At 40.6% G+C, this 14,643-nt stretch overlaps 1 protein-coding gene across 1 annotated transcript in view; it reads right to left on the bottom strand.

Annotated features, from left to right (window-relative positions):
* The window catches only part of FRMD4B (FERM domain containing 4B), a 358,795-nt gene that overhangs the window by 244,142 nt on the left and 100,010 nt on the right, over window positions 1-14,643 (bottom strand). The window contains exon 2 of the mRNA XM_070360591.1: window positions 10,815-10,942. The gene's annotated coding sequence lies outside the window, so the exon portion shown is untranslated. The remainder of the gene's footprint in view (window positions 1-10,814; window positions 10,943-14,643) is intronic.

The following is a 14,643-nucleotide window of genomic DNA, read 5'->3' as shown; positions in this document are numbered from 1 at the left end:
CAAGCTGTGACGATTAATAACGTCTGCCCTGGCATGGGGCCTGAGAGGCACATTTACTGCGAATTTAATCAGGATTAGAACATTCATGGGGCTGCCATATCTGTTCATCATCATGGAGGTACCTCAGAGCTGCCAACCAGGACTAAGAGGAAAGACCAGGGGCAACCTGGGAAATTTAAACCAGAAAAGAATCTGAGCTGTGAAGACACAAAGGTCTGTGGGATCTACCCTCAGTTGTGATAACATAAGGCCATAGACACTCTTGTGAGCCAAGATGACAGAAAGGCCACTTGGCTGAGAAACGGGAGGGAAAACGGCAGGCGATGTGGCTGAGAACTTGTATTTCACGCTGGCCTAGGAGAGCCTGGCACATTTGCTATTTCTTTGGCTCCACCTCATGGATTGGGGAAATATGACTATTTATTGGGCTTCCCATTTTTCTTATTTTTTTTCCGTCATCCCTTTGCTAAAGTTCTTAGCAAAGTCTGCTTGGAAATGTTAGCCTGTCTCAGGTGTGCTGAGGGAAAATAAAGTTTTGGTCAATGATTTATTTAAATCATAGTATATAAAAGGGGGGAGAACTGCCCCCTGGTGGTCAGTTAGGAAAACCCCTAGAACATTATTCCCAAAAGTGTTCCTGGACCCATGACTTTCCACAAGGGAATGGGGGTGGTGGTTTAGTCACTAAGTTGTGTCCAACTCTTGCGACCCCATGGACTGTAGCCTGCCAGGCTCCTCTGTCTGTGGGATTTTCTAGGCAAGAATACTGGAGAGGATTGCCATTTCCTTCTCCAGGGGATCTTTCCGATCCAGGAATTGAACCCGGGTCTCCTGCATTGCAGGCAGATTCTTTACCGACTGAGCTATAAGGGAACTCCACAGGGGAGTACTCCATGGTAAAATTACTCTGGGAAACAATCTTAAATTGTACAATATATACTCATCCATTAGTTACTATATTATATATCTTTAAGACATTCACAGTATTTATTACCATGTTGAGTCCAAGAAGTCCAGCAATCAAGAAACTAACTTCTTTTAATTCACCATTATTTGAACATAGACAGAAAGACTTTTTAAAAAAAATTTTAATTTAACCCAGCATTTTGGGAGACAAGGAAAGATTGATTATGAGGTTGTTTTCCTCTTCCAATACGGAGATTTTCTTTCCAGAGCTTTTCCCTGACAAAACCTAGACAACTTGCATTTTTATAGCATTCTCCTTCACAATTGCATTAGTAAAAAGCTGGCTTATGTTAAAGAAAAATTCCCAGCTGGAGACAAATAATTTACCAGGTCACAGCCTTCTATCAAAGAAAAGCTGATAGCATATCAGTACACTCAAGTTTTTCAGGTATAACTACCCAATAGAAATCCTAGAAATGATCACATAATGTTATAGACAACTCTCTGGATTCTAAAGTTCTTCATAGTTGGGAGGTGGGAAAACACAGCAGCTCAGAGTGCTGCGGGCCTGCAGCCATATTCACAGTTCTGACGACAGCTCTACCTCTTACTAGCTGTGCAACTTTGGGCATGTTGCATAACTTCTCTGTGCTTATGGTTCCTCATCTGTGAAATGAAAATAACAGCATTTCCTACTTTGCTGAGGATTAAATGAGTTAAGACATGCAAAGTCTTAAAAGAGTGCCTGGCAGTTGGCTAGTAATTGATTGTTTCTGTATTTGCACCACTAAAGTTGGGAGTACGAAGTATCATTTAAAATGGAAAACAGTATTTTTTCCCTTTAAAAATACCTTTTGTTCAGGCTGAGACCACTTAGAAATGTTGGCCAACTATCACTAACATGTATTAGGGTGATATTTTAAACTATTAACTTTTAAAATTTGGAAACACTTGGGAATTTTCCTCTTAACATTTAAAAAAAATTGTGGGAAAATATATATAAAACTGTCCAGGTGGTGCTAATGGTAAAGAACCTGCCTGCCAATGCAGGAGATGGAAGGATCCCTGGGTCGGGAAGATCCCCTGAAGGAGGGCATGGCAATCCACTCTAGTATTCTTGCCTGGAGAATCCCGTGGACTGAGAAGCCTGGGGGCTACAGTCCATAGGGTAGCAAAGAGTCAGACATGACTGAAGCGACTTGAAGCGTGTGTGAACCACACATGCACATATATAAAGTTACCATTTTAATCATTTTTAAGATTGCAATTTGGAGAAGGAAATGGCAACCTACTCCAATATTCCTGCCTGGAGAATTCCATGGACGGAAGAGCCTGGCGGGCCACAGTCCATGGGGTCACAGGGAGTCGGACACAATTGACTAACACACACACACACACACACACATACAAGATTGATCACAATCCATCTCCAGAACGTTTTCATCATCACAGATGACACTGTATCCACTCAACTCCCTGCTTCCCCCTCCCTCGGCCTCCAAACAACCACCATTCCATTTTCTGTCTCTAAGAATGCGACCGCTCTAGATACTTCATATAAATGGACTCTTACGGTATCTGTCCTGTTGCACCTAGCTTACTTCCTTTGGCATACTGTCTTTAACGTTTATCCATATCTGCCATGTGTCAGAATTTCCTTCCTTTTAAAGGAAGAAAAATGAAAAATATTCCATTTGAAGAAACTGCATACTGTTTTCCACAATGGCTACATCATTTGACATCCCAACCAATAGTGCAAAAGATTCTGATTTCACCACAGCCTCACCAACACTTTTTTATATATATTAGAGCCATTCTAATCCATGTAAAGAGGTACCTCATTGTGGTTTTGATTTGCATTTCCTGCAACCCATTCCAGTATTCTTGCCTGAAGAATCCCATGGACAGAGAAGCCTGGCGGGCTATATACATCACGGGGTTGCAAAGAGTCGGCATGACTGAGCGACTAACACACACACAGAAAGACTAGTAATGTCAAGCTCTTAACATTTTTAAATGATCTTCAAGCAGAGTTTTATGAGAAGAACACAGACTTCAGTCACTAGCTCCCATCATCTGACATTTAGATTTTCCTATATACATATGCATCTTTGATAACTTTAAAGTTATTCCTTGCTTGGAAGGGGAAGAAAGAACACATATCTGGTGTCTATTTTAATTAAAAATGTTTAATAGTTAACTTTGAGGTATGAATGGTGAGAGCTCTTAATTGTCAACATCACAAAATACTTTTAACTCTGCATACTTTTACAAAAATCAGGCATATGTTTTAAAACAAATAGTGAATTTTGAAAAATAAGAAAATTAAAAAAAATTTTGTGAGACTTCAGAGACTAAGAAGAGTCTCTTTGTTTGTTTTAATCAAACTTCAGCAGGAAATTCAAATAATAGCAGAAACACATAAAATTCCTCAGGGTTTAGTGTTCTAAATGCCAGTCAGACTCGAAGTAATCTATTTCAAATCCTGTTACTCACATGTAATGACTGTTTATTTAACGTTTCAGAAAATGTTTAAATTATCTGTTTCTTTTTTATGTTTAAAAATTTTTTAGTGTTTCTTTAAAATTATTATTCTATTTTTTGTGAATGTATTTTAACCAGACTGTTTTATTCAAAGTCTGGAAATGACACAGTTTCCAGAAACTAAGAAAAATTATACTAAAGAGCTAAAAAACAAGCAAATAAACTTACTGTCATTTAACTATGAAAAGAAACTACCCAATCTAAAATAATAAACATTTAACTTAATATATGTAAAAGTTAACATGTCCGCTTCATAAGTTGATAAACTGTAGTATTCATAAATTACATTGTTTTTAAAAATAAGTTTTAGGTTTGATATTTTACATGGCATGAATCATCAGGACTGCATGATGAGTCCTGAAAAGTAATAAATAACAAATGAGGTTTTTGAAAAAAATAATTTCAAAAGCAAAATTCTAGGATGGTTAAACATGTATAGAGTAAGAAATTCCTTTTAACGTGGGATACATGTGCATTTTAATATGCTTGATATAACATGGGGTAGGTATATAAATGTAAAAATTCCTAAGATGGACAAATATCTTTAAATGTCCCTTACTGTAATAATTCAAATTACAATTAAAAAAAAAAACACATTGAAAATGTCTTCTCTTCAAAACACACTGTTGAGAAAAAGAAAAAACAAGTTCAAGACTGGGAGCAAATCTTTGCAAAGCATATATCTGATAAACGATTTGTATCCAGAATATACAAAAAGAACTCTGAAAACTCATTAGGAAAACAAATGACCCAAGGAAAAAAAAACGCACAAAATATTGAACAAGACAATCACTGAGAAGATACACAGCTGACAAGTAACAGCTGACAAGTAATGAAAAGATATTCAACATCATTTGTCATTAAGGAAATGCAAGTTGAAACTACAATGAGTTACTACTACATAGGTTAACATTAGAATGGATAAAATAGAGGATTGACCATACCAAATACTGACAAGGATGTGGAGGAACTGGGCCTCTCACTCGGTGCAAGTAGGGATGTAAAATGGTACAGCCACTTTGGAAAATTTGTTAACAAGTTAAACACACACTTATTATATGATCCAGGCATTCCACCCTTAGCTATTTACCCAAGGGAAATGTACATCCATATGGAGACTTGTACATGAATGTTCACGTACTGAAATTCTTAGTACTGAAAATCTGGAAACAATTCAAATGTCTACTAATGGTGAATAAACAAACAATAGGACTTTATGCATACAACGGAATACAGCTCAACGATAAAAAGGAATGAAATATCCATACACATTATAGCATGGATGAATCTTTAATTATGCTGAGTGAAAGATGCTAAAGAAAAAGATTATGTACCATATGATTTCATTTATATGAAAAGCAAACTACTGGAGAGAGATAGAAACAAGATCAGCGGTTGCCTGGGGCAAGACAGGGGCTGGGATTACCAAAGGACATGAGAAACATTTTGGAACGAAGTTAAGTTTTTACTAAGCTTCCCTATGGCTCAGTTGGTAAAGAGTCTGCTTGCAATGTGGGACCCAGGTTTGATCCCTGGGAGAGGAAGATTCCTTGGAGAAGAAAATGGCAACGCACTCCAGTATTTTTGCCTGGAGAATTCCACAGACAGAGGAGCCTGGTGGGCTGCAGTCCATGGGGTCACAAAGAGTCGGACACAACTGAGTAACTAACACTTCAATTTTTTCAAGTTTTCACTATCTTGATTATGGTGATGGTTTTGTGGGTATATATGTAGGTCAGAACATCAAATTGTACACGTAATCTTTTTATTTTGTGGGGCTTTGAGCTGCTGCTGCTTTCTTTTACTGCCTAAATGGTGCTGAACACCCAATATAAAGCAAGATATTTATAGTTCTCTGAGGATCCTCTGTCTTAATTATATTTGAAAATAATTTATCCATTTAATCATTCTACCACCTCTCTCTCTCTCACTCTTTGGTTTTACTGAGATGTAACTGAAATCCAGCTCTGAGTAAGTTTAAGGTGTGCCGCCTGATGACCTGACATACATATATTGGGAAATAATCACCAAATGAGCTTAGTCAACATCCATCTCCTCATATATTCACAAAAATTTTTTTTTCTCAAATTTTACACTTTAAGTATGTGCAGTTTCTTTTAGGTCAGCTGTACCTTAATAAAGCAATTAAGAAAAGGCCTAATTACAATAACTCAATAATATACAGGGATAAACTGTGGAAAATTCTGAAAGAGATGGGAATACCAGACCACCTGACCTGCCTCTTCAGAAACCTATATGCAGAACTGGACATGGAACAACAGACTGATTCCAAATAGGAAAAGGAGTATGTCAAGGCTGTATACTGTCACCCTGCTTATTTAACTTCTATGCAGAGTACATAATGAGAAATGGTGGGCTGGAAGAAGCACAAGCTGGAATCAAGATTGCCGGGAGAAATATCAATAACCTCAGATATGCAGATGACACCACCCTTATGGCAGAAAGTGAAGAGGAACTAAAAAGCCTCTTGATGAGAGTGAAAGAGGAGAGTGAAAAAGTTGGCTTAAAGCTCAACATTCAGAAAATGAAGATCATGGCATCTGGTCCCATCACTTCACAGGAAATAGATGGGGGAAAAGTGGAAACAGGGTCAGACTTTATTTTTCTGGGCTCCAAAATCACTACAGATGGTGACTGCAGCCATGAAATTAAAAGACGCTTACTCCCTGGAAGGAAAGTTAGGACCCTAGATAGCATATTGAAAAGCAGAGACATTACTTTGCCAACAAAGGTTCATCTAGTCAAGGCTATGGTTTTTCCTGTGGTCATGTATGGATGTGAGAGTTGGACTGTGAAGAAAGCTGAGCGCCGAAGAATTGATGCTTTTGAACCGTGGTGTTGGAGAAGACTCTTGAGAGTCCCTTGGACTGCAAGGAGATCCAACCAGTCCATTCTAAAGGAGGTCAGCCCAGGGTGTTCTTTGGAAGGAATGATGCTAAAGCTGAAACTCCAGTACTTTGGCCACCTCATGTGAGGAGTTGACTCTTTAGAAAAGACTCTGATGCTGGGAGGGATTGGGGGCAAGAGGAGAAGGGGACGACAGAGGATGAGATGGCTGGATGGCATCACTGACTCGATGGACGTGAGTCTGAGTGAACTCCGGGTGTTGGTGATGGACAGGGAGGCCTGGCATGCTGCGATTCATGGGGTCACAAAGAGTTGGACACGACTGAGCGGCTGAACTGAACTGATATAAGGATACAAAGAAAAGTAAATAATCTTTCATCTGGTGCCATCCATCAGATAATCTCCTTGAGGTTACCAAACCGAGTACTCCAGTGAGTACATTCTTTCATGTTTTCCCTTAACCTACATAAATGTATGATCTCATTAGAGGCTTTAAACTTTTTATGTAATGGGTGACCCATTAAAGTGGTATTTTCTGCAACAATCTATTAGGGTTTAAAAAAAATCTTATTATGCATAACAATTTTTAGTTCTGAGATTGAGGCTCATTTTTTTTATAGCTAAAATGCCTTAAATACCAAAAGAAGGGATGTAAAACTACACACAGAAGCATCTTCTTTATAGTAAATTACTAGATAGAAGACTCTGTCTTTACTGAGGGAGTCAGAACACCAAATTCTTTCTATAGTGAGAGGCTGTTTTTCTGCAAGATGTAATTTAATCTGGAAAAGGAAAACCATTTAGTGTTTCAAACTATAATTAGATTCTCACTCTAGGTTAAACATTGCAGCACGGATGTTAGATGTGGCAAGTTCGACCGCAAACCCACCTTCGGGATTATTTTGGTCGTACATGCTAGAATATCATACCAACTCCAAGATTTTACCACAGGTCAACTTGTTAAAAAAAAATCTTCAATTAAAAAAATGATTAAATATATGCTCACTGTGAAAAATGCCGAAAATACCCAAGTATATGTGACGAAACTTTCTTACGCTCTTCCTCTAATTCCATCTGTTAGATACAACCACCTTCAACAATCTAAATGCATCTTCCCAGACTATACAGTGTATATGGGCATGCATGCATGTATTTCCTGCTTTTATTTTGACTATTCATTACCTTTTCTTTTTTTAAGTTTTTAAAAACTGTGGTAAAATATATATGATGTAAAACTGACACTTCAATCATTTTTTAATAGCATTGTTTTAGAATCATCAGAACATGCAGATTATTTTTCTTTTTAACTTTTTTGGTCACGCTGCATGGTATGCGAGACCTTAGTTCCCTGACCAGGGATTGAACCCATGCTACCTGCAGTGGAAGCATAGAGTCCTAACAACTGGACCACCGAGGGAATTCCCTCAGTCATTTTTAACTGTTTTAGCAGTATTAATTGGAGAAGGAAATGGCAACCTGCTCCAGTGTTCTTGCCTGGAGAATCCCGGGGATGGAGGAACCTGATGGGCTGCCGTCTGTGGGATCATACAGAGTCGGACACGACTGACGGGACTTAGCAGCAGCAGCGGTATTCATTGCATTACACTGTTGTACAACAAACAAGACCATTATTTCCAAAGCTTTTTCATCACTCCAAAGACTATCCATTAATCATCAACTCTCATCTTCCCTTATCCCAGCTCCATGAGTGTGTGCTCAGTTGCACAGTCATGTCTGACTCTCCGCAAGGCTCCTCTGTCCATGGGATTCTTCAGGCAATAAAACTGGAGAGGGTAGCCAGTTCCCTCTCCAGGGGATCTTCCCGACCCAGGGATCAAACCTGTGTCTCCAGCGTTGGCAGGTGGATTCTTTACCTCAGAGCCACCTGGGAAGCCATCCCAGCTCCAGGTAATGACTAATCTACTTCTTGTCTCTATAAATTTCCCTAGTCTCGATGTTTCATACAAGAGGAATCAAATGTCTATAATCAGGGGTGCTGAAATTTAGTAGAGATACACACATGCAGCTGTGCTTGACACTAAAGTACTGCGATTTCCTCCATAGTGGCTGGCAACAGATCACTGTCCCGAGCGTCACCTTTGAATTCCTCTCCACCTCCCCACAATCCAGCAACTGAAAAGTCAACATCACGGCCCATGCCTGTTCAACTTGATTCTTATTTGTGCTGACTGCTTGTTAATACTTAGAATATCAGTCCTGCCTACATGAGTCTAATTTTTTGTGAGACCTATTGACTTTTTTCCTCACGCCATTTCTGAACCTCTAACACGGTAGAGCATTTCATTTAAGAGACCTGTGCTCCTGAGGGCAGGGGGGGCTGTCTAGCTCATTCATTCTTTCATTCCCAAGATGTTTTATTGAACACTTCATATACTGCAGTTGCTGGACCAGAATCTCAGAATACCACTGTGAAAAGGCAAACACCATCTTGGGCTTCACAGAACTTATGTGCTTTTTTACTTTCTAGTAAGAAAACGCAGGTGAAAAATACCTGAAGAGCTAAATAAAGAAAAGAACTCCCAATAATCATGAGTGGAAACAGGTTCTTTTTTTTTAATTGAAGAGTAGTTTATATACAATGATATGTTAAAAAAAACAAAAGGAAAGAGGCTCTGAAGATGAGTATATGAGTGATCAACCTCCGTCCTCACTGAACACCTTCACAGCCTCCCTCACACCGACTTTAAATAAACAGGCTCATCACCTGTCAGACCAGCGAGGATGAAATCATACTTGAACACACCTTGTTGCAAGGCTGTGGACAGAAAAGCTCCTACATTCAGCGTTGATGAGACTGTCAGTGAGGATGATATTTTTGGAAATAAACTCACAAAGAGGCCCTGTTGAGTAGAGAAGCCAGAGAAAGCCCAGTTTGAGATTAAAGGAAAAGTCCGGGAATTGGGGGCCAGGAGAGAGGACCCAGGCTGCACTCGGGAGTGTGGGCAGAGGCTCCAAGTGCAAAGAGCTGGTGTGATTAGAGGGTCAGGAAGGAGGTAAGAGTGAGCACAAGGCACTACCGGGGTCTGGCTGGGAGGACAGTCAGGGCAGGTCAAGTCACACCAAGTTTTACAGATTACAGCCAAGGGTGGAGCTGATCCCATTTGTGATTTCAGAAGCTCCGACATCATTTAGGTCTATATTCTCCAACACTTCTCAAGGTACTGAAATCAGTAAGAATCTGAGAAATGCATCGAGCACCCCTGTAACTGTCCTGCATCTCAGCCTGGTGCCCGGCAGTCCCTGTGACAGCCTCTCGGACACTACAGATAAGCCCAGGGTTAGACATATCACCCTCCGCTTCCCTGATGTCTTTTGGGCTTTCCCACATCTCTACTTCCCAAAAAACAAACAACTGAAAATGTCTATTTTCGAAGTATACTTCATTCGATGAAAATAAATCAGCCAATAATTACTGAGCACTCTTTATACGCTCGGCCTTTGTCCAAGTGCCTCGTTTCTTTTAGCTCATTTCATCTACCCATCCTCTTCTAGTTGTGGAAACCAAGGCAAAGGAAGACACATCATTTTCACCGCAGTCACACAGGTGGTGAGAGGCAGAGTCCGTGTCCTGGATGGCTGCAGGGTAGTCCTTGCTGCCAGGGGCCAGCACGCAGAAATTACAATCCTCTCGTTAATTTCACTAGAGGCAGCATTTTGAGAAGATCGGGGAAAAGTGTCTTTAACTGTTGCACAATCTACTTGTGCATAATTCACACTTTTTGCACATTATACATCAATATCCTTCAAATCTGAATTACCCTTCAAATATGCCTATCAAATATGAATTATTGAGATTGGCTAATGAAGAAAAATCCTGAGAAACACAGAAATGCTACTTATACACCCACAATTGATCTCTATCACACTGTCATCACTACAGCAAGGCTGGGGCAACCATTGAAATATTTCATTTTCCTCCTCATTGTATTCCAAAAAGCAGTGAAAAATAGAAAAAAAATAAACCAAAGTATTGACATAAAAGATACAAAGCACATCTTCACTACCAGTAAGCGAAGGAAGAAAATCATTGCATGCATAAAAACAATCATTAGTGCTGTTGACAATTGTACACTGGACTTAAATTGGTCAAATAGTCAACTGCAAATAAAAAGAAAATTTTACAAGCGTGCAAATGAAATATTAGAAATATGTTGTAGGAAATGTATCTATGGCACAGTAGAGTTAGAACACTGTTACTTTTTGCTTGTTTTTCTTTCTGAGGCGAGAATCCCTTTGTAAAAATGTAATCTATTATTTAACTTTTGGGTACTTAGCTTTTACGTCAGAGGAGAGGACTAACTGTATTTACTGATTTTCTTCCCCATTGTTCGTAACTCAGAGGTTTTGACAGTAGATCATACCATGTATCATATCCTAGCCCCACCTGACGAGTCAACATACACTCACAAATATTCATAAACCCACTTTCCTGTAAAACACACCAGAGTTCAGCCTTTACTGAGATGTCTACCTACCTTGAACTAGAAAGTTCAGTCTCGCCTTCCTTTTGTTTTCACTGGAATAATCTTTGGATTTTGTTGGCCAGGCACAGATGTCATCTTCTTCCCTCACACATTCTTTCTTCTGGATTTCCCATCAAAGCCTGGAACACAGAACAGAGCAGCTCCTTGATGTCTGTGGGCACGGAAGAGAGAACTAGAAATCTCACACCAGGGACACTTCTAATGTATTTCCAATTTTCCTTTGGTTGGCTACAGTTGAATCACAGTTTTAGAAATTCACTTAATTAGGAGATTTAGAATAGAGCTATCTCAAAATACAGAGGAAAAGAGGCCACCCTCTTTAAAGATTTGAAACGGATGTGGCTTCTCACGTCCTGCCTTCCATTGAATACAGAGTGTTAGGCTTCTGTCTTTGTAGGAGATGCTGAGCACTAAAAGTTACCTACAGTCAGTTGTAAAATCAGGGCTGTCAGAGCAGGGGGGAACTCAATAAAATACCACCTCAGAATGCGTGTCTCAGAAATGCTGAAACCAGGATGGCACTCCTGAATCTCGTTTTTAACAGATGTCAGTTGTGGAGGGAATGAAGTGTGTGGCATGAATACTGATGAAATGTCGTGTGTGTGTGTGGGGGGGTGTGGTGTGGGTACTGCACCATAAGATACACTCATTTATATGGATTTGTCATTCTCCCTATAAAAGAAAACAGCTTATCCCCAGAAGCTCTCCCTGAGTCAGGAAGCACCGCTCTCCCTCGTCAACTGTGGGCTCCCACTGTTTCACATGCAGCAGGAGTGAAGATAGGACCAGGAGGGCGGAGGCAGTGGACGTGGTATTCATTCATCATTCTGCCACGTGGGTCAGTAAGACTCCACTGTCGTGCCATGAACCCCAATGCACCCCGAGCCCGGCCTGTACGACCCTCAATTCCTCTTAGATTTGGAAGCAGGTGTGAGGTGGAAGGGGACAACAGGAAGTTGGTGCAATTCCTTCACAAGCATCTTTGCCCCTTTTCCCCTTATCGCCACCCTAGGATGAATCCACCTTTTCCAACAGAAGCAGAGAACAAACCTGACTCCATATACAATCTGTTTCTCTAATTCTAACCCCGGTGCTCTGTGGCTTGTGCTTAGCCATGCTGGCTTGCAGCTTCTGTAAAGGAATGCTGCCGAGAGCCTGAATTATACAGGACAGCCCATTCTCAAGGGTCTGACCTTTCCATTCAGATACTTTCTTCACATGCAAAGTGAGACATCGGTGCGAATCAAAGAACAAGCCCCTTCCAGGCCTTCCAGTTCATGAGAAGCTTCAACTTCGTATGGAGTTCTTTGTGATTGGGCTATGGCCAAGTTTTATTGTACACCTTCCAAATTTTTTTTTAGGATGAGCTTATACTATTTTCATAACAGAAAAGAATAATTCATTTTAAAACATAACATTTCTCATTGTTACTCAGACATTTTCACAAGCTAAGATGCTTGTATTCCCGTACTAAACTTACTATGTGACTCTCCACGAATATAAAACAATGTCCCAACACATGCTTATCCAACAGGCTGTATGAAACAAATGTAAAATTTTATTTAATAGGCAAAATTGGATCTGTGACTCCATGCTGTTGTTTAGTCACTAAGTCTTGTTTGCCTCTTTTACGACCCCATGGACTGTAGCCTGGCAGGCTGCTCTGTTCCATGGGATTTCCCAGGCAAGAATCCTGGAGTGGGTTGCCATTTCCTCCTTCAGAGGATCTTCCCAACTCAGGGACGGAGCCCACATCTCCTGCGTTGGCAGGCAGATTCTTTACCACTGAGCCACCAAGGAAGCCCCTGTGACTCTACACAAGATGATAAGGATGAAACTAAACAGCCCAAAGATCCAATCTCAGCCAAAATCTCATACCACATAGAGAAATTAGCAGGACTTAAATATTTAACAATGCCTTGTAATTTTTTTAGACTTCTGGGTTTCAAAATTTCTGACAAAGTAATTCACAAGCCATAATTAACAAAAACAAGCAACCTCCCCCAAAGTCTCCCAGAGCAAAAGTAAATTCCTCAGAGCCCCCCTCCCACCCGCAGTCGGCATGCTGTGAACAGTGGCATGCCAACAGTAAAGCCAGCAGCAAACAACAGAAGCCAGAGAGGGTTTGGATCTTGCTCCGAACTGGCGTCTGCTGAAAATGGCTTTAGCAAAAGAAGGCTGTGATTAGAAGATCATGACATTTCCAGCACCCACTTATTAGCACGTCTGAATCACAAAAAGGAGATCATACAGTCTTTACAAACAGAGTCCCCATTCCAGGATATTTACAAATACTTTTGCTGTTTCAGCCCTCAGAGCAACTCAGTCACTGCTCTGGAGGCAGACAAAGGATGCAGACACCCTAACTAATCGCTCCAGGTGGTCTCCCAAGTAAGACCCCCATCACTTCCTGGTTGCTCCGACCATAAAACTATGCATCCTTTCTCTTCATCACCCCACTTCCCATTCATCAAATCCTTGCAGCACTACCTCTAAAACACATCCCATCCATCTGTTCTTCTCTCCTTTTCCCCAATGCCATTCCTCAGCCAAGCCCCAGCATCTCTCCCTTAGACTACTTCCACAGCCATGCTTCTAACTGTACCCCTGGCCCCGGGTCACTCCCTTCTTCTCATAGTGGCCACACGACAATCCTCTCTCACCGTCAGTATTTCTCACCCTGGCCTCCTTTTCCTGCCTACCTTTGCCAAGCCGTTCTCATCTGCTGTCCCCACCGCTTACTTAGATTTCTGTTTCTCCAGGTTGTCCCATAGCTGGCCCATTTCATCATTCCAACCCAACACAATGGCCTTCCCTGACCACTGTATCCTAACTACTATCAATCTGCATTTGTGTGATTCTTTCCAACCCTGATAATGTCCCATAGGATCCTAAAGACACATCCCCAGCAAGAAAAGGCCCAGAGCCTAAAACAAAGCACACAGTAGACACAGACTGACTTTTAATCAAATGAATGCTTCAGATTAAATCAGGACCCAACTTTTCAATCCTCTCTGTCCCTTCAAAGTCAATGCCTTGCTTAGAAGACAAGTTGTTAATTTTCCGAAGAGACATCTCTCTCTCTGAGTATCTTCACTGTCATCCCACAGCTAGGTTAGCCTCCAACACAGAGTTCATTGCTCTTGAAACAGAAGATTCTTCAAAGATGTTAAATTAAACTTAAGACCTTGCTGACAAGTGAAGATGACTTGTACAGCGTGTCTTGACTTAGGGGAACAATTGCGTAGGCTGTCACTGTCGAAGTCAGGGCTCCGAGTCTGAGTGCGTTGATGGGTATGGCACATGGGCTGAGGCAGACGGATATTTTTGAAGGGCTGAGGAAGCTTGCTAGGAGGTTCTCTGTGCTCTAGCCAGACATTCAGTATGAGGAAAGCTCATTTGGGGCCCAGATAAGAGGATCAACTATCTGAAATGTTAGATGGGCCTCCTCTCAAGGTAATTTCACTCTAATTTGCAGAGTGAACTACAGAGTGAGACTGATGGCTGATTTTCTGCATAGTATCATGATTCAGAAATCAGTTTTACACGTTCATCATCTCTTTTGTTTCTCAGGACAGTTCCAAAAGCTTGGCCAGATGTACTAATTATACCTGTTTTATATATGTGAGTATGAGATTTGCGATCCCATCATGAGTAAATACGGAAACTTGATTTAGAATCAAGATCTTAGATCATCTAGAGATGCTAATGAACCAATAAGAGAGAAAATGCAACAGTCATTTTCAAAAGCAACCTTTTTGAGGTACAATTTATATACAATAAAATACACTCCTATTTTAAGGGCTCAGTTTGTTGATTT

This window comes from Bos mutus, chromosome 22, assembly GCF_027580195.1.
Source record: "Bos mutus isolate GX-2022 chromosome 22, NWIPB_WYAK_1.1, whole genome shotgun sequence".
Taxonomy (NCBI): Eukaryota; Metazoa; Chordata; class Mammalia; order Artiodactyla; family Bovidae; genus Bos; species Bos mutus.
The sequence above is the reverse complement of the archived record's forward strand: the minus strand, read 5'-3'. Positions and strand labels throughout refer to the sequence as shown.